Genomic DNA, 25,805 nt, shown 5'->3' with positions numbered 1-25,805 from the left:
GCAGTGCACAGTAGTGCGGGCGGTTATGGTTGCTTAGTCTACCATAACTGTGGAATTTCAGGGGTTATTCAATTTTACTTTGAACCATAATGTCACGTTTATAAAGGTTTTTTAGTGAATTTCACAGCTTTTTAGTAGTGCAACTTAACCATAACGTCCCTCTAACAAAGTTTTTTTTAGTGAATTGTACGGGTTTTTAGTATGCCAACTTAACCATAGCGCCCCTTTAACAAAGCTTTTTTTTACTGAATTTCACAGATTTTTAGAAGGGGAACATAATCATAACATCTCATTAACAAAGTTTTTTTAACTGAATATACACTTTATCAGGTGATTTTAGGAGATATGTACTATAATTTCCTTACTTTATATACATGTAACATAGAACATAGTGAACCCCCTCGCTAATGCTATTTTAAAGGCTGGGACTTGTGCCTGTCTGCGGACAGGCGCGGACAAAATCAACACTACCCAAACAGTCAAGGGGTATCTGAAATTGTATTATTGTGTTATATGGAAAATGCACAACTTTGAAAAAATACACATAAAGACATTATGAGTACTAATAAATAACCAATTGAAACTAAAAGTCTGAAACATTATCCATGCATTTAATGACCATGTAGAATGAAATAGATTATACCATAACAAAAAAAGGTATGGCTCCAACATAATTACCTCACAGTACAACAAAGACAAATTACAATAAAATAGTAAGTCAACTTCATGTTTCTTATATGTCTGTGTACTTTTTTTGTATTAGGGGCAGAAAAATAATGTATTTCTGTTGTTTTGACACAGAAATGTGCAGTGCTTTGGAGTGGCTGGAGGAGAATTTTCCGATTGGGGAAATGTCGGAAGATAGCAATAATAATGGTACACACTACTCTGCATAATCAAATTAATGGTCAGTATGTTATGGGCATTTAACATATATATATATATATATATATATATATATATATATATATATATATATATATTTATTTTTAACTGACCATGTAAAAAAAAAAAACTCCAACAAAGCACACAGAGCAAGACAGGCTGAAATGGATAGATGTGAAAATAGACATACTAAATGGCAATTTTAACAGTTTAAGGCAATTTGTGGAGGAATATGTGAGAGGGAAAATACAATATCACTGTTCCACCTGCACCTGCCCCCTTCTCCATTTCTGTCACGCTCACCTGATTCCCACGGAGGAGCAGGTCTGGCTTCGAGTGCTGATGCTTCTTCAATGGTGAAGCGCAGGACTCTGAAGATGGACAGGTAGGGCCCCTCTACTCTGGCTCGTAGGAATATTCCCCTGTGCGTGAAAAGGGAGTATTACCTACTGACTGAATAATGCTCAAGCCTCCCACTCCCTTCCAACCCTCCATGATACTCTTCCACGATTCCCCGTGAAGTCTCACCTTAGGGTCTGGAAGGATGAGTTTTCCATCCTGCTTCTGATGCAGGGGCGCGTTGAAACCCAGTTACTTCACTGGATTGAGGTTTGATGGGAGTTCAATTAAGCTTGACTATTCAGGTAAGGCGCTGTAAGAGTTCTGTTGCAAGTTCAAAAGTTCAAGCTTAATAATAATGTTCATTGTCTTATTGCAGCAAGTGCTAACGCTTATGTCTTTTTCTCCTTAGGGGCCGGGGTTCGGAATGCCGGAGATATGGCGCCGACCCGAAGTGAAACGTGCAGTTCCAGTAAATGACAGGTAAGTTCTGGATGAGCGTTCGGGTAATGTCTTTGCATTCGCTCATTCAATGTCTTTGTCTTTTTTCCCCATAGGGGCCGGGGTCCGGAATTCCAGGAAGCGGCAGGACCCGAAATGAAATGGGAATGACCCAACAGGTAAGTCTTAGAAGGAAACTGAGCTTTTCCTATTCCCTTCCTTCTCTCACCTTGTGTTCTTGTCTTTTTCTCTCTAGGCTCTGGGAAGTGGCTGTGGATCCGGATGATCGCTGCTGAAGATGGAGGTGCCCCGGAAAGGTGAGTGAAATGCAGCGCTGCAGCAATCGAAGCGAAATGCTTTTAAAAATGATGTCTTCCCTTTCAGGATCATCAGTGTGATGTCTCTGTGATACAGCTTTAGCAGGTAAGGTCTCCTTTCTCTCCAATTCTCTCTTATCTCCTTTTGCAGGTGACCCAGGATGCTGACAGGCGTGGCTAAAGTCCAGATGCAGGAGCTGACACGGTGAGCGTCCAGCTGTGAGGAGCAGAACAACGCGAAGCGTGAGTTGCTGATCGGGTGTGGTTTAAATAGCCTTGGAAGAAGTTTCAGGTATGTATCCTTCTACCGATCAGGTATGTATCCTTCCCCGACCACACCCAGGTGGAAAGTAGTCCCACAGGTAAAGTAGTTCCATTCAGGCCTCAAGAGGGGCTGGATGTAGCAGCATGGTCTGCATCAGGTAAGTGCACATTAAAACACTTGAACACATGTCTAGCTTTATGAGCCTGGCGCCTAAGGCGCCAGGACAGGGGTCCAACATGAGCCTGGCGCCTAAGGCACCAGGACTGTGTCCAAAGGGCCCCAGTTTGGGCCCGCCGGCACTTCCCTGGGGGGAATGATGCCTGCCTCTGGGGTTGCTGGGTCAGACCTGGCTCCTTGGAGGAAGGCATCATGACAATTTCCTAGTGATCCATCCCCAAACCTTGAAGAACAAAATAAACATTTTGTTGAAACATCCATCCCTTCATCCCCTCACAGTTCATCCCCTCACAACCAGCCCGTGTTAAACCCTAATTCCCCTATATTTATTTCAGTATCTGCTTCCCTCTGTATTTCTCTTGATTGATGTGTGTTTGTGTATTGAATATTTTTTTTATGTTAGTTATAGTGGATTGGTTAGAGGGAAAATATTTTTTTTAAAAGAGTTAAAATGCCCGCGGAGTGCGCGCCTGTTCGGGTTAGCCATAAGCAATAGAATATGAAGGTTCCAACGGCAATACACCTACCCGTACCAATCGCAACCAAGATGGAAGTGATCTTAGAACGCTCCAGCTGTTCAAGTTGTCCATAATGAACAGAATGGGGCATCCTAAGGACATTATACCTCTCCGTACTCCTCACAAACAAGATAAAAAATGTTCTTACAACACACCAGGTGTCCGGGATGTTTGTAAATGAAGAAAATGGGAGTGTCCTAAGGACACTCTACCTGTCCGTACCGTCCGTACCCAAGATGGAACTGTCCATAGAACAGGCACGGTGGCCGGCATGTTCGTAGTCAAACAAAATGGAGGTGTCCTAAGGACACTGTACCTGGCTGTACAGTCAGCAGATCATGTACGCAAATGCACATCACACCCATGAGTACTGCGAACATCGCGCCTGTCCGTAACTGTCCGTGTCACTTGTGTCAAACTTTTAAATAGTTTCAGAACCCGAACACTGTCCGTAGAACACCCGCGTGCATGCGCACGTCTGTTACTCTGAATTTGCTGTTCAGCGGGCACCCATTTCTTTGGCGGATGTGTTCATGACATCATCATGTGACCGCACCCACGCTGAGCATGTGGACTACTTTGCACAGTTTGTCTGCTTCAACAACATTTCAAAAGAACTTATACAAACATGAGAAATTATTTTATAGTATAAAATCACCATTTCACATGTCCCATACAATCGCCCTACCTTTCAACGTATTGTTTAGAATTGTGAGTGATTGATATGGTCACGAGCCGCACCCCTCCACCCCTATAAATGGCCACGCCCCCAAGCTCATCTTCATTGCGCTTCTGGCTATAGAAGATTGAGTTGTGCTGCCCTTACTACTGTAGTGGACATTAGCCGACTAATCCTTATGGTATGCATGGCTGCTGTTTCATCATTAGGCTCAGCACCACCCCTAAACCCTCCACCGCCACCACCTCCCCAAAGGCCTGCAGAGGGAAATACGGGTGAGGATGTAGAGAGTGAGGAAGAAGAGGAAGAAGAGAATGAGGTGGAGGAACTCTGCACTACAAGCACTCGTCGGGAGTCGTGGGTGTGGCAGTTGTTTACCGTTTTTGGAAACATACCAAAAGCACGTGCGAACCAGGTCATGTGTAAGAAGTGCAACTTGGTGCTGAGTCGCGGGAGACCTGGTGCGTGCAGCTTTGGCACGACAACCATGAAGCGACACCTAACTTTGTTCCACAGTGTGGACATTCACAAGGTGGTAGCATGTGAAGTACGTAGTAGATTGAGTTCCTCCACAGCATCCTCCGGGTCCGATCCTCTCACCAAAAGAGACACTCCTTAGGGGGAACGCATAGCTCCAGCTGCCTCACAGGCCATTCGCGATGCTGTTGACCCTTACCTTGCCAGGGTCAGAACATTGAGTATGTACTGCGACGCAGTACTCTGCAGGGGGGAGACTCTTCGAAATGCTTTTGAGACTATGGTCACGAAGCACCAGAAGAACTGCTCCCTACCTAAGTAAAGCATACCCTACATCTTTCTCTCTCCACCTGCCCTTCCTTATCCTTGTGATTTGTGTCCCTTCCTTAGCCTCCTTTACCCCCTCTCCTAGTGTGTTGTGTGCTGAAAAGTAATACACTGGAAAACAACAACAATTTTTAAAAAGGCTCTTTTCAGAGCTGCCTTTTTCAGTTTAACAATAGAACTAACTAGCGACCGGTGTAGGCCCACTCGCATTTTTCAAAAAGTCAGCGAACAGTCGTATGACGCACAAAAATGGAGGGTGCAAGCAGAGCAAAGCCAATGCACTTTTCGCTGGGAGTATGTGGTTGCTCTGAAAATACCCTTTCGGTGGTGTTTTGTGTGTTTCAAAAACTGTGGATTAGAAAAAACTGATTCCCAAATAGGTGACTATGAATCCAAAAAAGGTTGCTATGCATTTTGTACATTGCGGAGAAAAATCTCATTGCCAGCATATCTGAGATGGACTCCATCTCTACGAAAAATGAAAGTGCTGCAAAATAAAATGTTTTCATTGTGGAATGAGGACATGCCAACATCTCTTACAAAGGCACAAACAGCCTTATTGACATTGTGCCTCGCTTTCTCCATTTGTGGACCAAATGCAGAAGAACACAGCCATATTTGTCTTTGTGCAATATGGGAAAAAACTATTTGGCAATTTGGAAACATGTCCATGACCTTCGCAAGTCCTTCCTTCATTGCAAATTGCAAAGAAATTCCAGAGACATGGCCTAAACTGTTTCCTCCAAAATGAATGATAATTATTTCAGGATGACGCTCTGTCTGTAAAGTAGCACAGAGAGGTATCAAGTCCAGCCACTTCATTACACACACTCCATGCCAGTGCACTTCAGCATGAGGAAATACAAGATCTGCAGGTAGACCGCAACTTTCAGCATGCACCTTCAACCAATGTATCCATGAGTCTCCAAATTCCAGATAATCTGTTTTCGTGCACACAGAGCCATGGCTGTCTGGTCTCCTGTCATGGAAAAGACGTTCTCACTAAATTTCTCTGTTCAAAACACACCCTCTGAATTTTACTGACCAATCCCTACCTTCGCATCTTCTCATTTGCATGTGTCTCCACCCCAGAAACCCTGCTGGTAATACGCACTGCCTGCAGACTACCGCCAGGTCTGCGGACATGTAGAGGATCAGAGCGTGACGACTGTACATTTAAATATTATTCCACTTTTCCCCTTTAAGGTGGGCTCTGAAAAGAGCCATTTTTTTTTGTTTTTTGGGCAGATGCCTTACAGACACCTGTTATTTTGTTTTTTTTAAAATATTTTTTCTTCTTACTTTACTCCTACAATCATTACAGAACCTTCTCCAAAGCAAGCCTCACATTCCAAAAGAACATGGCATTTCCCAAAGAAGATAACTCAACACCATCTGCTTCAAAATAAGCCGCATTACTGGGAACAATGTTCTCGTGGCTGCAGAAAAACATACCAGCTCGTAACATGAAAGCATGCATGCCGTGATTGATGTTACACCTCCCAATACTTTGATCACGACAGAAAACAGAACTGTTTTCCAATTTTACTCTAGGGAGAAAGCCGAAAAAATGACTTTCACAGTTGGAAAGATGTTAATGACTGCTTGCACCAACTGATCCAAATCTGCCAACAAAGTACGTGAACTCACGTAGCCCAAATGGCAAGCACCGTAGTGCAAAAGTACCACAATGGGACTGGTCATCCTACACATGTCTGTGCAAACTTGGAAAATTGCCGCAACCGTGCAATCACTCTCAGCGCTCCACACCACCTCCACTCCTCTCACATCGAAATTGTGAGTCACATGCCTACTTTCAGAATAGTGCTGTAAACCATGGACAAAAATATCTCCAAGCACCAAAACCCTGACTGTATCCACCTCTGCCATCTACAGTACATGCACCGTCTTTCGACACAAAAGAACAATGTGAACATCTGATTGGCAGATGCCTACAGTCCCATTTCCATGCTGGTATTGCTGTAGAACCCTGTATGTGGCACTCCCTACCCGCGGACAAGCGCTGTCTATGTGTGGCACGTAACTCTGAGCCAGTCCTTCTACCCTTTCCACATCACACGCGAATCCATTCCCTCATTGGACACAGCTAAGCAGTCACACAACCATCCATCAATCACATTCAACATCTCTACATTTAACTCCGTCATCAAAATGTTGCACTTCAAATGTACTATTGATTACTCTGAATGCAAGTCGCATATCATTGCAAAGCACCTACTTCAAAAACTACTGTGCAAGTGTCGCGGATTTCTACGTACAGCTCCATGCATGCGCACATGCATGAGTACAAAGTACAGGTATGCATATTTTAAACATGTGCAACCCTTATGATTTCATTTAAACAAATTAATGTCGCTAAATCTGCATAGCCAATACATACCAATGCTCCCCCTTTAAGTGCAAGACTTCTGATTTTGCATTGACAACCCGAACTACTTCTTACTGTCTTCGCATAACCTATACATACGTAACAACACTCCCTAGTGCGAAACTCGATTTTCCATTAGAAAATGTCACCATTTTTTACTGTGTACTGCCTAAATTAATGCTACTTCCAATGCAATCATATGAGAAAAATAAACGTTCCCGATTGTTGTGGTGACATCTCCCTGTGAGGGTCTGCTGATTTTTTCAGATTCATTTTGAATCAGGCTCAACTAACATACTGCAAATAACATATAAAGGCAACACATAGTGAAGTGAAATGCACACATGTACTGTGTTGAGACATCAAAGGAGAGTACTCCGACGAAAGATGCAAAATTAATGTGTACAGTAACATCACTGCGTTAAACACACAAAGCTTCTAACTTCTTCTTTTTACAATTGCAGTGAAGACTACTCTCCTGAAAATCAACAGCATCTACACTGCAAATGACATATCCGAAGAAACATGGTCATTCCGCAAAAAAAAAGTGAGTAGAGTACTACCTTTATATTCTTACTGTTCCTCAAAGAGACTGTGTGGGTTATTTATGTAATTTGCGCACCAAAACAAACATTGATTTCTGAACCAATCTACCCACAAATCCCCATTTATTAAAGAAAGAATAACAGGCAGAATGGCTCACAAATCCCTGTGTTTTTGGAACACAAATAACATGCAGAAGCCTTAGAATGTTACTACTAGAAAACAAATAGCTGTTTGAATTGGAAACCATTACTTTTACTATTAATGCTTCTCCTCATTACTAGCTCACTTTCTACTCTCATCTGAAGCACAGTGTAGTAATATACAAACAGAAAAATAGCCTTCCCAACTCATTTTAACTGACTAATGCACATTCACACACCATCACAAACACCTTCCCAATCAAACTCATGCACACATGCACACAGCACACATACATTGTACAACAGACCAAACCATGCCTTCTTTTTTTTAATAGACCCCAAAGAATCCCTACCAAAAAGCAAGTCCTTAGAAAGGAATGCAGAAATAGAGCAAATGAAAAAAAAAGTGTCCAAAGTAAGCATCCACCTGTAGCAGAGTTTGTAGAGATCATCGGAACAAAACAGCTAATACCGTCGTTTAGCATAACAAAGGAAGCTTCAACTACCGAAACTTTGCCTCCTCTATCAAAATGTGGCATGAAACAGAAAACGCTTTACAAAATATTGGCTACCAATACTGCTAACAATGCTCCTATTAATCCTGATATTGTAACAAGAACCCACAGTAAACAAATGTATTTTAGCAAAAATGTTTCGCCACAGCGTCCTTCAGAATCTAATAAGAAGAGGACCAAACTCATCCTCAACCCTTAAAACCTACCATAGAAAATTAATCCTACAAGCTCTCGTAGACAGTGTAATACTTCTCAAAAGGAAGTTATTTATTTTAGTGTTAAACAGGATGAAACTACTAACAAAACTAAGTACTAAACTAAAAAAGAAACTTATCAATAAACAGAATGTCAACAAAAGTAACTTCTTAAATATTTGTGGAGGAGAATGGAGTCACACAACAACCACAGAACCATATTTTAATGAAGAAGCATACAAAGAAAATCAAACAAACACAGGTGCCATACATAGCCTTGGACGAGGGTATGAAACAATCAATAATACCATCATGGAACAAGAAACACTGCTTACAAAAGTATCCCCTGAAAACTCAGAATTACCTCTCCATTCGACTGAACCAGACCGTCCAGTATACAAATGGCCATGCATGTCAATGTGTGACATTCCTAACAAATATTTCAAATCTTTATGTCAGTTCCTCAATCAGAATGTGAAAGGTAAAGACAAAATTAAAATGAAAGTGCTCCAAAATATGGATATCTGTCCAGTGCGCAAATACACAGGACTACAAGGACATTCATTAGCCTGCATTTCAGGACCTATTTGCAAAAGCACCTTCCATGATATCAAAAGGATATCAATACATCATTCAAATGTAAGAAATAGTGTTTAAACTGTACTATGCTAAAAGTCCAGCCTTTGAATTCGCCAATTTAAATAACACTCTTCTGCATCGTACACCCAAATACCTACAAGAAAAAATCGACCATATCCAGAGAAAATATTTTGTAAGTAAAAGCCACTTACAAAATGCAATAGTTTTAGAGCAGACTAGCAACAATTCTGCACATAGTAACCTTCTATTACACAAATACAAAAAAGAAATACTAAAATTTAAAAGTGCATCGGCTGAAGTACCAAACCATATGTGTGTGTGTTACCACAGAAAGATTTACAAAAGGAACACAAAAACTATAGACGTAACATACACAATAGAAGACAATGAAGATTCCAAATGGTTTGAATTAGCTCTCTACCTTTTAGCAGAAAACAAATACCAAATAAGTGAACCCCTAATATGTTGCAGTTACTGCACTACAATTGCAGTTACTGCACTACAAAACTGGACAACAACCAAACTCCTTCACGTGCTATCATAAATAATTTGGAATTGTTCCCACTACCAAAACCCCTGCAGCAACTCAATTTGTATGAGAGCGTCATAATTCAAACAGTTCACCCATGTCAAGCAATAATACGCCTTCAACTAAAAACAGCAAAATTACCTCCCTCTGATATGGTGAAAGGCATTTGTGGCAAAGTAGTTTATTTGCCATTAGATCTGACAGAAAATGTACACACTCTAGGAGTGCAACATCCAATAGAGCATTCTTTAATTGTCTTGGTAAATGATGTACCAACAAAAGACAACAAAAATTTGGCAACAACTGGTGGACTTACAAAAAGTTAGACAAGCCTTGCAATATCTGAAAGACAATAACGAATACTACAAAGAAATAAATATTGAAGAAACCTTAAGGGAAACAACTGAAATAATTCAAGAGTCATCAGAAACTGGTCAAATTGAACATCTGGATCGTGCTGCATATCTACTTTTTTTGGACCATTACACAATTCATCCATTGCATTCCAATGGAAGCGTAGATGATGCACTAGGAATTTACCAAATGTGACAAACCAAAGGGTCACCAATGAGCATATGGGAAAAACATATAGAAGCAAATGCTTTTCCACTGCTATTTCCTACTGGCAAAGGCGGAAGATACGATGATAGACCCACTCAGATTATGGCATCAGAATACCGCTCATTACGAATGTATTCTCAAGATGTCCCAGGAGGATAGCTCAGTGGCAACGTGCTCGCCTTGGAAGCAAGACGACATAAAGCAACACAGGTTTGATCCCTGGGTCCGTGCTTAGAAACCTCTGGGTGTTTAAGCGCGTTATAAATATGCAACTAAAACAAAAAAAAAATTCCTGTAACAGCGCCATGATGCCTGCGGGCTGTGTGTGCGCTTTAAAAATGAAAAATAAATAAATAATAAATAAATAAATAAAGATCCCAGATTTAGACAAAATGTGGAATACATATTCCACCTACTCTTTGAAAGTGAATTAGCAACCCTATGTTACGGAGTTGCACACATTTTGAAATCTGGAACCCACTTTCAGAATATGTCAGCTACGCAATTAATACAAAAAGTACAAGGAAAAGATGATGTTTTACAAACCTATACTGCTGTATGTCAGTGGTGAAGCTGGGTCAGGAAAAACATTCTTAATCAAAATCATCAGCAAGTTCCTTGAAAATTGATAAATAACACATCGTCAGCTGTTGTAACAGTCCCCACAGGTTTAGCTGCCTACAACATAGGTGGTGTCATTTTTCACCAATTACTACTCATTCCAGTAGAACACCAAAACAAATTAGACTATTACAAACTTTCTGCAGAAGCTGCAATGGAACTACGCAGAGTATTAAAGCAAATGAAAATGCTACTAATAGATGAAGTGAGCATGGTCTCCAACCTAATGTTGGCTTTGATTCACCTCAGATTGCAAAAAGTACTTAAAACAAACTACGAGGAACTCTTTGCAGCGAAACACATTATCGTTTTCGGAGATCTTATGTAATTGACACCAGTGAAAGGTGAACCTATTTTTAAAACCTTAGGCCACAAACTCTGCCATAAAACTGTTGGCAGCATAGGAAATGTCAACCTTTGGCAACATTTGCAATACAGAGAATTAACAGAAAACATGCAGCAATCTGCAGATCTCACTTAATCCAACATTTTAAAAAGTATTAGAGTTGGTGTACTATCTCAAGAAGCACAAGCAATATTGAAAAACCGGCACATTCATGCACTTTATGGTGATAACGCATGTGCTACTGATGTCATGGAACAATTAGCGCACAAGAATGTCAATTGTATGGCCTTAATACCAACTCTTGCACGCTGTTTCAAATTAAATGAAACAATGTTAAAAAAAGAAATGCAACCAATAATAGAAATTTGCGCCACAGACAAACTAGACATACATCATATGACACTACCCATGTGTGAGCAAGCCACAACAAGACTAAATACCTTACAAAATTCAATCTCCAACACAGCTGGGTTGGAAAAAATATTAAAATTATCTTTAAATTGTAGAGTAATGCTTAAATGTAACCTTGATGTGGAGCAAGGGCTAGTTAATGGGGCATTGGGTACAGTTGTTGGCTTTCAAACATACCCACATGACAACTACATTCAGTTTGTCAATATTCACTTTGACAAACTTTCAGAATTGAGAAGGTTAGGGCGCTGAACTGCTCGATTCCTTCTCTTCAAAGACATGTATGTATGTAGAGAACAATTTTCTCTAACTCTTACATATGCAGTCACCATTCATAAATCCCAAGGTCTTACTCTAGACAAAGCATTGATAGCACTATTGTTGTAAAGTGACTTCCAGGCTTCTTGGGATTACTTATATGTTTATTACAAGTACTTAAGTCACAGTTACATGAAGTTATATACATAAGTGGACAGGACATAACACTGGCTCCCATCACCCAGGCTGGGGAGCTCTAACTGGCTGGGTGTGGAACCCTTGGGTAAACATTCCGACATTCACAAGGCAACACTCCAACATGACATCACCAGCTTTCACATGCAGAGACAAGCACATCACAACAACTATCACGCTTACGTACACTTGACGGCCTATTTCTAATCAACTTTGATGCAAGTAAAGTGAACGCTGATATTCCTTGCATTTTAGAATACAATAGACTGCGTTCACTGTACACCCCCATCTGAAATCAGGTATACATGCATTTCGTCGCCTGTATTTACATCGTGGGACTTTTCATCGCCGACCCTTTCATCGCCAACTTTTATTTTTTGTTATATTTTTTTTAGGGGGGGGGGGTTGCGGGTTGGGGTATGTTTATTTAAGTTAAGGGGAGGTATGGGGGCACAGCCCCCATAAAAAAAAAATAATAATAATTTTGGCGATGAAAGGGTGGCGATGAAAAGTCCCACGATGTAAAATCAGGTGGTGAAAAAGTAAAACATGTAAAAGAAAACAGCCCCTAATAACCCCATCCTGATACTGGATAGTGATGCAGATACTCAAAATGGAACTGGTCGTATTGTGGGGTCAGGGCACAGTGATGACATCATTAACACTTCAAATGACAGCAGCGCTAGTGTTATTAGTGTAGACGATACTGAAGCTGCATGCGGATATACCAGTGTTATTTAAAAGAAAAGAGGAGAAAAGACCTCAGCAGATCAGAAAAAAGTCATAAAAATGAGAGAGAAGTCCACTGTATCAAACGCATAATTTCTACATTGCGTTTAGGGCTCATCATGTGACATATTTTATGCAGCTAATTATCCGCGTAAGATATTTCCAAACATTTGTTAGAATCCCGTAGGGGATGTCAATTTTGTGCCCGAGCACCTTCTGTGAAAGTGTTGTTTTAAACACATTTTCACAACAATAGCTGTAAAACCTCTGATGGCCAAAATATCGATCCAGGTCACAGACGGCGTAACTGCAACATTTTTCAGGATATCCATTTCCATTAGCAAAATACAGGCCTTACAGAAGATATTTTCAGAATCCCCCAAGTTCTCAAGTTGATTTAAAAAGCAAACACAGTAAATATTGATAGTCTCTGCTACAGCCTGGTTCTCCTCAGTGCCATCAACTTTATCAGATAATTTTAACTATAGCTACGTTTTATGCCCTACAAAATTCACAAGCTTGCATTAAAATACATTCACCGGATAACAGGAGGTCTGATAGCTGGAGTGCTTGGCCCCCCATTTTTGCGGCTTGTACAATGGAGCATAAGCAGTCTCTGGTGTCATGGCTGCATCCGCCTGCAAAACCAGAGATTCATATCCCCTGTCGTCAGACCCCCCATCGTTGAGGATGGTTGCTCCAAAACCATGGGCCTCATTATGAGGTGGGCAGTAAGGGATTACCGGCACCAGTATGGGCACTGTTGCCGGCAATCCCTTACCACCCTACTACGAATTCCCTTTGCGAGTCCTCCCTTAACGCCTGTTTTTTACAGGCATTAAGGACGGGACCCGCAAAGGGACTCTGGAGCTAATAACGGTACCGCAATTTTCAGTACCGTTATTAGCGCCTGCCCCATTCCCATTGAGCCCTATAGGGGCTCAATGGGAATGGGGAATGGCCCTGGTGAATGGGGAATTACCGGTCCCGCCAACCTTGGAATGGACCGGTAATTGCTCCATTCACCAGGGCGGAGTCAGAATGAGTTTGGAGGTAGCCATGGAGCTAATAGAGCTATGGCTACCTCCAACCTCGTAATGAGGCCCCACGTCATTGCCATTCCAGGCCGCGGGTTCCAGATTAGCAAGTGTTTTATGGGTACATGTTCCTTAATGTTTTGAACACAATCGCCAACAAACTCCCCCATAACCATAGCAGTCAGTGCTGTTTTGCTGTCGATAGAGACTGTGGACATGTTATTGCAGAGCTCACTGGTTGTCGCAACCCGCCAGCAAGTCCCGGGCTATCTCCAGATCATCATTCTCCATAAAACAATAAGAGTTATAACTATACTCATAACCCCCTGGGCTTCCTGGGGGTGTTTTCCCCTTGTAGTAGTTGTAGCTGATCACAATAGTTGTTTCCTGACTAGCCCCTGAGTAGCCAATGTGAAGCTATGGTGCCCTTCGAGAATGGACCCCTGTTGGAAGAAGGAGTCACTGGAGTGTCCAAATCTTGAAAGAAGATAGAGCCAAACACTCTGTGAGGTGAAAGCAAGCGTCCCCAAAAGGCATTACCCTCCCACAATGAGAGGCAGTAGAGGACAAACCGCAGGAGGGAGTGAGACCAAGACCAAGTGCGGGTGAGTGTAAAGGGTTTTTATCTAATGAAATAGGGCATGCAAAGGACTCTGCAAGCTCCGAGAGCGCCCTGTCTGACAATAGCAAAGACAGTCATATTTATTACAAAACCGCGTCACAGGTCCTACACACTATAGGGGGCACATAGTCTCAGGGATTGGTTGGCGTCGACTAACTATATGTGAGGTAGTGATGAGCCGCTCCTGGATTGGTGGACATCCGCGCTGTGCCAACGTGTGGTGGACGGGTCACCTGGGCTCATTGGGGTGGGGCTGCCAGGCCAGGCGCGGTCAGTGTCATTGATTGATGGCTGCACTAACATTCTGCCCTTGTGGCCACACACACAAACACTCATCCGTTAGACGATTCCAGTTGTCCTGTAAATCCTGCAATATGTTACTCTAAGAAATAATAGGTTACTGGAGAAACAACATGCAATGTGAAGCTTTACCAATATATCAGGGCTCTGTTAATTCTGACCTGTTGACCACGTGTCATAAACTTGGGTGTTTGGTCTGAGGGCACTAGGTGAGCTGCCCTGTCATTCCGGTCTTGTTAGATGCAGTGAAGAATTACTTTATGAAATGTTAGTACAGGGTTGAATATCGATCTCCAGGGTCCATTAAGTTGGGGTGAACTGGAGTACTACTCGATCAGCGAGGGTGCACCTCTGGCACCTTGAGGTGGTGGGGTTTAGGACCAGGTTGTAAATAATTCATTTGGCTGACCATGGCGGCCTCAGACATGGGGGAGGTGAATAATTGAAGCGGGTTCAGCAGAATGAGGGGAGGTGAGGCTGTGCTGCCCGTGCACAAGCAATCCCTGGCGGACCTTGCGGGAGGAGGGGAAGATGGCCTTGTGGCTCTGCGCGATTCTCTGTGCCTGAGCTGTACACTATATGCATGAGGGGATGATTAATAAAGTTAGTAATATTAGGATGATTACACATTTCTAGTGTTAATACATTCATGTACTATTTCATATACGACTATGAAAGTCTGGTAGTGTTTCATACATCACAGAACATCGATTGAATACATCTTATGCGGTAGCAGATAGCTAACACATGAGGTAGCATTAGGTTTGGTTGTGTACTCAGGAGCATAGAAGCAATACGTTCAGAGGTGATGGTACATTTACATTCATGTTCATAACATTTAAACGTGTCCCACTGTATGACACACATATGTTCTCAGTAATGCTTTTCTCGCCTTCCTTTGTACATTAGCAGCATTCGTTAGTTAGCACTAGGTAGGCTGTAACAAGCCCATTCATTGAGTCTTCAAGGCACATGGTATCTTACACGGGCTGAGGTCAGTCTTGCTTTATCAGGACTATAAACTTGTATCCCTTTCCCAACACTAGTGTTATAATCGTTAGGCTTTGGTATGCGGTTAACACTTCATTTGGGGAACATAGACAGGGGTTCGTACGAGGACACCATATATTTTAAATGTTAGCGGTTAGATGCTGGGTCGAGGCCTGTTCTATTAGGATAGTTTTTGTTATTTTCCAGACTTGAACCGCGGTCACTTTGGGGACAGTGATGTACTGCGGAAGGTAAATGATACAGTGTTTGTTCTGATACTCGTTTGAGTCTGGTTGCTTGTGAGAACAGGCCTTCAGCGGATCTGCCATGGGATGGAGGCACCGGGGGAGTGTATGGCTCCCTGTGCACAGTGAGCGGGGGCCAATCTGCAGCTTTCGCAGGGAGACTGTCTCATTGGGGTTTAGGTCTCTACTATCTAAAATGGAGTCTTGACGCTCCCAAAATGGAGTCCATGGTCTGTTACAGTGTAAATCGATTGGCCTTGTATGTTGATCAGCAGCCACCCCGTCACCTGAGCCCAGGTGACGGGGGGCCTCTGATTAGCCACGAACCTCACGTAGGTGGGGCATGTTGGGGAGGGGGTCTCATGGACCTATCCGCCCATACAGATGTGTAGCAGCTTCAGACTTGATTTTCCTCTTCGACTGTCAGCAGTGTCCTTGGTGGGTAAGTCCTAGTAAGATGAAGCATATGATATAACTCATAGAAAAGGCTTCGCCGGTGAAAGTAACTCTCTGTGGGACCTTGGAAGAACTTTGGCAGTGATGGGTGCAGGCCCAGCAACAGACGTCGGATGTCAGGGTTTGCAGTCTTCAGTCCTCTGGCTTGTTGGTGCTGCAGCCAGAGCAGGGAACATGGGATAGGTTTGGTGATGGGGACTCGACCACAGGCTTGACCTCAGACCTTCACTCAGTCTGTGTACTTGGGGTGTCTATGTCAGCTTCTGGCAGCGGAAACCCACCAGCGGACCTTCCTTGGCAGCTTTTAACTGTCCACTTTCTCTAGTGGGATAATTTGGTCAATGGTGGTGGCAAGTATGCCCTTTGAAATGTACTTTGGTGATGAAGATCCAGGCATCGAGCAGCACTAGGTTGGGTATCCCCTCTTCTGGGCAATTCAATGGCAGCTACGGTACCCCAGTGTAGTACCGCAGGCTACAGCAACACATACAACTGAACTGTGGGGTAGTGCCAAGGCAGCACAGTAGCAGTACACATAAGTCACATTCATTGACACTACCAAACTTCATACATACAGAAAAGTAGAGTTGTGAAAACAGCATCTAGAATTGGAGGGTTTCCATTGGCCACCCAAATTGCTCTTAGATATTGTAACACTGTATTGTAATAGTGACTTACAGGGTGGGAATTTGCACACGGCCAATGCAGCACCACTTACTTTGGGGTGTGAAAACCCTTAATTCACTTGTGGAGAACGTGATGCATTCCATTTCCATAATAAAGGAAAACCAGCTTGAACATGTTTATACTATGTGTCAGCAGTGTTCCATTTCCTCATGGAGGTAACATGCAAGGATCATAATAAGGTTTATTATTATTATGATTCTTGAGAACATTGCAGTTCCCAAACAGTATTAGGACACTTCCAGATGATACATGAGAAGTTAAGCCAATTTGAAAGGTGGTGTTAAAATGGGATGGGTCCGGGAGATTCTGTGAAGAGTCCAGGTGCCCAGCCTAACAAAATGAATCTTTTCAAGCCTGGCCTGCTCTTGAAAACCCTGTGGGAATGTCTAATCAAAGCTTGGCCTTGACTCGGTACAAGGCTGAGATGTCTGCAGACCCTGGTGGGAACACCAACCCACCTTTCCTGTGGAGAATCAGACAGAGGTCAGAAGATGAGGCCACACAAAGGATGAACAACACCCCCAAGGTGATAAGTGGCAGACATCTTGAAAGATTAGCAGCCCCTTAGTGAACATGGCCTGTGCACCACAGGACAGCAGAGAAGACCCCCCTCTTGCTGCCTCGGGTGTCAGGTCTGCAAGAAAGAAAGACACACACAGGGGGGCTCAGCAACTTTCCACGAGCTGCCCATCCTCTTCATTGGGGTCACTGTTGGGTTGTACACCTGTGGGAACTCAGTAGACTGTTTAGCCACTACTTGCCCTTGCACTCCTATAAAGCAGATGTCATTACATCACAGGTAGGTTGTTTAATTTGTGAATTGCTGGTCTTTAACACATGCGAGCAAGTACATGCATGCCATCTATTTTAAAGCACCCAATGAAAACAATTCTTTTTTTTTGTTTAATTGTTTTATTGAGGTCATGAAAAAACAATGCATGTACATCATAGTTCTTAAACAAAAAATAAAGATGTAACAGTTTGTAAACAAGAATACTTAATTGAATTGAGTTGTATTAATAATGAACGCTTGGAACTAAAAAATGAAGAATCAGAAAATAGAATACATTTTCGAGATTTATATGGGGAGGGGGACACATATAACAGACAATACAGACAAGAATGCAAGGAAAAGGGGGAGGACAAGAGGGAAAGGGAGACAATAGGATTTGGGTAATCTTCAGAACTGAAATATTGGTATTGTATAAAAACAGAGTGTTCATTTGAAGAAAGGAAGTCTAAAAACATTATCAATTTCAATTCATACTTGAGCTATAATATTGGGGTAGAGGCTACAACCTTCCAATCTGGGTATAGTACATAATCTGGGTATAGTACATATGGAGTTCCACCAGATTTCTTCGAGTTGGTTGTAGTTACCTCGACTGCAAAGAAAATAAACAACTCAGATAAATAAGAGGCGTGGGAATCCATGTGTTGTTGAAATAGGACACAACCTAGGTATAGGATTTTAAACTGAAAAGGTTCCTTTAGCTTAAAGATACATTTAATGATGTGCCACACATTACTCCAAATGTTACTACATATGTGCATTCCATAAATATATGTTTGAAGGATCCTTCACCGTCATGACAATTCCAACATTTATCGTCTAGAGAAATCTTACACTCAAAAAGCATAACAGGGGTAATAAAAATCCTATGCCGGAAAAAACACAGAGTAGATTTCCTGAAACAGTTATCGTTGATGTTTTTTTCCAAAAAGACAGGCAGGTATAATTTTCAAGAGTGAATGAACAGTCATGTTGCTATTCTTGCTGTGTTTTCCATTGAATATTTTGCATCGAGTCCTTAGGAAGGTATTTTTAAAAGAGAGGCTGAATACTGATTATTGTGCATATGTTTTTTTTTCTAATAACATTGATTTGTCCGGAGGATTCTGTTAGAAGCTGCAAGTTGTCAATGATCTGAGGTGATACTAGGGTTGGGCTTAGGGGGCTCTAGCCCCCGGTCTCTTGGTTGTAAACCCAGATAAAAGCTCAGGGGGTACAACCAAAATAACTGCTAGCCCCAGGTCCCGATAGTCCCAACATGAGTGTAGCCCCAGATCTTTTCCAGACATAGCAACACTCCTGTCAATGATAGCATTAATTAATAACAAATATTGGAGGTAGAAAGACTTTGGAGTAGAGAATTTTGCTCTGAATTCATTAAAGGTTAGTGGCATGGCCTGGTTAAAAAGTTGGCATACAAATTTGATTCCTTTTAACATCCAACTTTTCCAATAAATTACATTCCAGAAGTGCACTTCAGAAAGTGTGCAGATACTGGCAGATGGGGCTGGACGGTGTGGAGAGCGTGGTTTGAAGTATTTACCGGCTGATTTTGAGTTCCCAGAAAGTACTGAGCATCGAATTCAAATGTTAGCACTGTTCTCTTTATTAAATCTGGTGATTACGGCGAAGTGGGCGTGAAAAGCAAGACAGAGAGCCTTTGATATATGCCTGTCTTGTCTACTCTGAGCTCTGCTATGCCTTCCCCAGATAAAATAGCTTTTGCATATATAACACCCAAACGTTCAACACATTCGATTAAACTTGTGTGTAGTGGGAGTACCTCTACGCGTGTCAAAGCTATGACGCTCACAGCTGACATCAGAACATTTTATCCATGACCATCTCCGGTTCCCTCTTTATTAGAATCAGATGTTGTCACAGAATCCCCCATCTTTCAGTCAACCATCCCTTGGAATGTCCCAGGAAATGGAAAAATGATACCCATTAATCTGTGCACTCAGTCTGAATTACCCAACACTGAATGCGTGTCAGAAATCGAGCCTTGAGTTTTGACGGAGAAAGCACATGAACTTAATGTGGCTGTGTGTGTGCACAGGAGCGGTGATTGTGCCCCAGAGATTTTGCATTATGATAATAATACCACTGGGTCACCAAATGCTCCGTTGCATAGATCAACATACTCCGCTTCAGAGGAAGCAATATGTATAACTTCTTCCCTGAAGCCGAACCTAATTGATACGATACCGACAACTTGGTCCTTGTTATCCCAAATGCTGGTGATGTTTTCTAGTCCGGCACATGAGTGCTCCTCTGCCTCACTTTCCTATGCGCAGCTCACTCCGAGAAAAGCTATGTCAGTGAGTGGACTATTGGAAGACGCTGCCATGTCAGCGGCCTTGCCCTTTGCCGAGATTTCCTTACAAGTGATGAATAGCGCTTTATTCCCGCTTGCAAAGCTATATGAAAGCCTGGAATACAGACTTGACAAACAAAATAGCATGATTAAACAGCTCTTGGAGGGACAGGCCTTATTGAAACTTACCACTCAAGCGAAACATCCACCCTACAACACCTATGGTGAAGCATCAACGTAGGGTTAGAAGAGAAGCGCTGGTAGTAAGGTGCTGGAATCCCCCCTTGGATGCAAAGGTAACCAGTTTTAAGCAACCAACTCCTCATGATTTGCCCCTGAACACAAACATTTCAGCTGATGTAGAGAGCTTGCACAGAGAGGGGAGAGTAACTGAGCTTTCATAGACTCTGAGTCTATAGTGGATAACATAGCTTCAGCTGCATCCGATATTGAACCCACTGGGGTGGTGGATGATAAACCAATGTTTAACATATTCTCCAAGCCCAACACCAATAAATTGTCTGATAATACGGTCCTAATTGACAAAGCAAACAAAAAGAAAAAGGACATAATCTTGGCCGCTTTGAAACCCCAGGCAAACTCTCGATTGTTCATGCATTCATTGAATTTGCATTGGAAAAGCAAATCTAAAACAAAATTGGCTGCATTGAGAAAACAAGCCAAAAATGCAAAAATCAAGAATGTGGTCATGATCATAAACTGAACAGCCAAATCTTCTAGTGTTGCGCCAGTGTTTTGCCCTTATGCCCACTAGATAACCTGGTAGAAGAGCTTCAAAAGCGGTGAATCCAAATTCCCATCTACCTGAACTCCCTATTGAATCAGCATCTTTAGAGGAGCCCCTATCCAACATCAGGATTTTTTAGAAGTTTCACACAATCAATTCCTCACTTTAGAGGATCGAGAAAAAGAAATTGAGAAATCAGTTGCCTCTTTCATGGCCGGACCCTTGAAGGCACCTACTACATTTCAGCGTGAAGATAAAGATCCCTTGAGAATTCCTCAAGGACCGGCTAATGTCAAACAGCTTCCAAGACTAGGCATGTCCAGACCTTTACACATGAATATAAAAGACCCTTCTAGGTTACCTCTAACTCTCGCATCCAGCAGACAACCGCAGGGAGCTGGTTCCGTTGATTCAAGGGAATCACAGATGGCTAACAATCTCACTATTTTCATGTACAAACCAAAACATGCCACCTGCGATTCGACAACGCATCACAGCCTTATTCTTCAATGTAGAGGTGGTGACTATTCAAATTACAAATTAAATAGCACTTTGATCTTAAACATCCTAGAAGACATTCCAAAACTGCAACATTTAACCTCCAACGATCTCTAACACATCAAGTTCATCCACCACTATGACACCCCAGTGGTCAGATTATGGATGATATCTGGAGTTATTATATGATATGATAGGTTATTTATAACACACTTAATACACAGAGGTTTCTAAGCGCAGACTCGAGGATCGAATCAGTGTTGCTCCTTGTCGTCTTGCTTCCAAGGCGAGCATGTTTCCCCATAGCTATCCTCCCGAGACAAAAGAAATAAGAAATATTATCTGGAGTGCCCGTGCAGAGCTGTATAATATGGGATTTTTATTGCTGCACCAATCAAAATATATGCAGGATAACCACCTTCATAGGGAGCAGAGTCTCTGAACAACTCAGAACAAACAATGGGTTACAACCCCTTTATCGGCTCTTGCTCTCACACAAATCCATTTGCCTCCCGAGTAGTGTCTGTTCTGAATCCCATATCTAAATCAAATTAACAATCCACTTTGGGGCAGTTGGTCACTTTTAAACTAGCCACATGGAATACCAGTGGTTATGCTCATTTAAATGCATCCTCTATAAATCTATTAGACAAATATGACATAGTCATGCTACAAGAGGTTTGGTTAACCTCACCTCCAACATGGGATGACCATGTAATTTCTCTGCTGCCGGCGTCTAAACCAAGTCAAGGTAGGACGATTTCTACCCTAATAGTCACTATAAAATCTTCGGCTAACATTCTGATCCAGCCATGGGCCTCGCCGAGCCCTTACATTCAATTTGTTAATATCAAATGTGCTTCCTTTGTCATTGCCTGTATAAATGTATATTGGAATCACGCAGCAATAAGTGAAGATCAGTTTATGGAGGACATAGAAACTATTCTAGATCTTATTGCCAATGACTCCTCAACTGACTACACCATTGTCCTAGGTGACCTAAACACTCAGTGCCTTCTGCCTACGAATGAGGCAATGTCGGAAACAGCACTTCAATGGTGAGTCTCATGCATAATCGAAATTTCTTAATGACAAATGATGCCAATACTGAGACAGTTCACCACGAGCACAGTTCACCGGCTCATACATGGCAATGAGGGTCGGAATCCACCTTGCTAGATTACATATATGTAGACCATACTCTATTTGCACGAATGAACAACTTTTAAGGTAGTCTTACAATTTGTCATAGCATGGTGTGTTCCGTCGGCAGTACAGGCACAAAAGACGGATTTTTACAATTTGCAAGTTTCATGCTCCAGTAGGAGAAATCGATTCAGATGGACTATGGACAAGCTGCCGGCCCAGATGTTGAGAATTCTGTTCTCCTTACTGATCTCATTCATATAGAAGGGGCATACATCACAGTCATGCAGATCTTTAAGACAAACAATCAAATGCAGGGATGACGGATCAGACCTCACTCTCACTCGTATGATGCTGATTTACAGAAAAGGAAATCTAAGCTAAGGGGGAATATTAGAGCCCTCAAAGATTTACCACTTGCGATGAGAGTCCACGAAACTGGCAGACTCAAGAATAAATAGAGGAATTGGACGAAAGCGAGAAGATTCAAATTGCATCTCAATGATGCTCAAATTATGCTGCGCTCTTTGGTATCCACAAGCTCTGCTTTCATTTGGGGCCTAATGAAAAATATAATATCACCAGTTCAGACTTTGGTACAAATAAATGCAGTCCCGGAGTCAGTCTGGATTCAATATTATAGCTCACCCTGTGCCAACGACCACCGCCCCCATTGCTGGATAATCAAAAGATCACCCTCACAATATCTGAAGAGGACACCATAGCCACCTCGCGGGCTCCAGGCCCTGATGGTCTCTCCAACAGTATGTTGAAGGCTCATCCGCAAGCATGGGCTTGGATTTTGTATGCCATTTTCTTACAAACTATTCTTACTGCTCAACTGCCTCTGACCTGGCATAAATCCATAATCGTGCCAATTTATAAAAAGTGCGATCGCACTCATCCCACAAATTACAGACCGGTTGCTTTACTAGATACACCGGGTAAACTTTTTGCACAGTTTGTATTGTAATAATTCAATCTATGGACCGAGACAAATAACATTCACGATCCCCATCTAGCTGGATTTATGCCCGGCCTAGGGACAGCGATCAATTTCCATACAATACACATTCTTAATAATCAGGAAGGGCAGAAACAACAGCCGCTCTATGCAGCTTTCATTGACTTCCAGACTGAGTTTGATTCCGTATCAAGAAATCTCTTGTATTGCAAATTGATCAAAGCTGGATGTCCGCAACATCTTTATTACTGGAACCGAGAGCTCCATTTGAACACCACGGTCCAAATCAGATTGACACTTGATAGAACTATCATCTCATATAGAAACTCATAGAGGACTGAAGCAGAGATGCCATCTGGCATCATCGATACATAACTTTTTCATATCGGATGTCAGTGGAGGTTCTCTCCAGGTCATCTCAGTTCCTCATCATCAAGCGCATCATGCAATCCCCTGGCTATTCTACGCCGATGATTTAATTCTGTAAGCGAAGACGCCTCGGGGATTGCAGGCTCTTCTGAACAAGTTGAATAAATATGTCTGAACAAATTGATTATCAATCACTCGAAATCTAAGATGATCGTCTTTGCCTCTCTGCAGAAAAGGAAGAGAAATATATTCAGGTGGATTCTACAAGAAAAATCTTTGTAACTAGTCCGCCAGTATAAATATCTAGGGCTGATTGTGAAGTACTAGATGTCAGAAGCCCCAAATTACTTTTGTGATCTTGTAAAAAAATGAAAACTGCTGCACCCCAAGCCGCACTAATAAATCAGTAATACAATTGGATGAAATGGAAGCTGTACATGGTCAAACTTTATCTACGTGGTAACAGCAAATAACTTTAGACAGGTTGATCAGCATTTAATATAATCTGATTAGCTCTGTGTTGATAATCAAGCAATTTTACTTTCGTGAATGATAATTGAAGTACAAGAGATTATTATATGAAAAATGTTTTTTTCACATTTTACATTTATATTAGAGAATTACATTGGATGAACTTGACTTGATGATTTTATGTAGTCTAACTTATTATGTTTGCACTTTTTCATGTAAAATTTTCACATAATGTCTGTTTTTAAAAATTATATTGAAAAGTTGTGTCAATAATAAAAAAATAAACACATAAATACATGACTTTACCTTTGATGCAAATATGATTATTCAATCAAATGAATAGTGATATAATCTGGAGTGGGCTATAGAGATAAAAAAAAAAGTTCAAATCTGTTTAGCAGTGAACTGAACAATAGTACAGTTCATAAATCTGTTTTTGTAGTAAGTAAATAACATTCAGATAAAGAGAATGGCCTCACCATGTCTTGTTCAACACAAACCCAAGTCGGGGTATCAACATGTTCAACTAGACAAAACCAGTTCTGTGCTTGCTTTAGGATGAAGGCAATATGATATTTAGCAAAATAGAGAAATCCCACCTCTCCACACAACACATTTCTTTTTTATTTACTAAGGGATATCCTGTGTTTTTTTTCGTACCCCATAGAAATTTGGTGAGGCATGAGTAAATATCTTTATAACATGTACATGGAATTGGGACTGGAAGCATAAATCAGGTATATAAAATAATCGCGGAAATCATAATTTTGATGGATTGGAGGCAACCCCACCAGGATAGAAATAGCGGGGAACAGCAATCTAAGAGACTTTTGATTTTGGTTAATATGTTGTTGGTATTTTCTTTATTATACCTTTAACCGAGGAGTCATGCTGTACTGTTGGACAATGTGTTTAGTGCAGTGAATGTTCATGAGAGGAATTTCCGATTCATCCATGTTTAATTTAGATCCTGACTCTAATGAAAATGATGACATCAGGAGAGGGAGGGCGATAGTCAGCAATGGATCTACAAGTAACCAGGGGAGGAAAGAGTGGGGATCTAACATCAGGAAAGGGAGTGTGATAGTCATCAATGTATATGCAAGTAACCAGGGGGGCCACAGTGGGGATATAACATCAGGAGAGTGAGAGCGATAGTCAGCAATAGATCTGCAACTAACCAGGGGAGGAAAAGGTGGGGATCTAACATCAGGAGAGCTAGGGTATAGTCAGCAATGGATCTACCAGTAACCAGGGTGGGAAACAGGGGGATCTAACATCAGGAGAGGGAGGGCAATAGTCAGCAATGGATCTGCAAGTAACCGGGGAGAAAACAGTGGGAATCTAACATCAGGAGAGGGAGGGAGATTGTCAGCAATTGATCTACAAGTAACAAGGGGAGGAAATAGTGGGGATCTAACAACAGGAGAGGGAGGGTGATAGTCAGAAATGGATCTGCAAGTAACCAGGGGAGGAAACAGTGGGCATCTAACATCGGGAGAGAGAGGGCGATAGTCAGCAATGGATCTACAATAACCAGGGGAGTAAACAGTAGGGATCTAACATCAGGAGGGGGAGGGCAATTGTCAGCAATGGATCTACAGGTAACCAGGGGGGTGGAAACAGTGGGGATCTAACATCAGGAGAGGGGGCGCGATAGTCAGCAACAGATCTGCAAGTAACCAGGGGAGGAAACAGTGGGG

The sequence above is a fragment of the Ambystoma mexicanum genome, chromosome 5q (genome assembly GCF_040938575.1).
Source record: "Ambystoma mexicanum isolate Mex_15411 chromosome 5q, UKY_AmexF1_1, whole genome shotgun sequence".
Taxonomy (NCBI): domain Eukaryota; kingdom Metazoa; phylum Chordata; class Amphibia; order Caudata; family Ambystomatidae; genus Ambystoma; species Ambystoma mexicanum.
Note: the sequence above shows the minus strand (reverse complement) of the source record.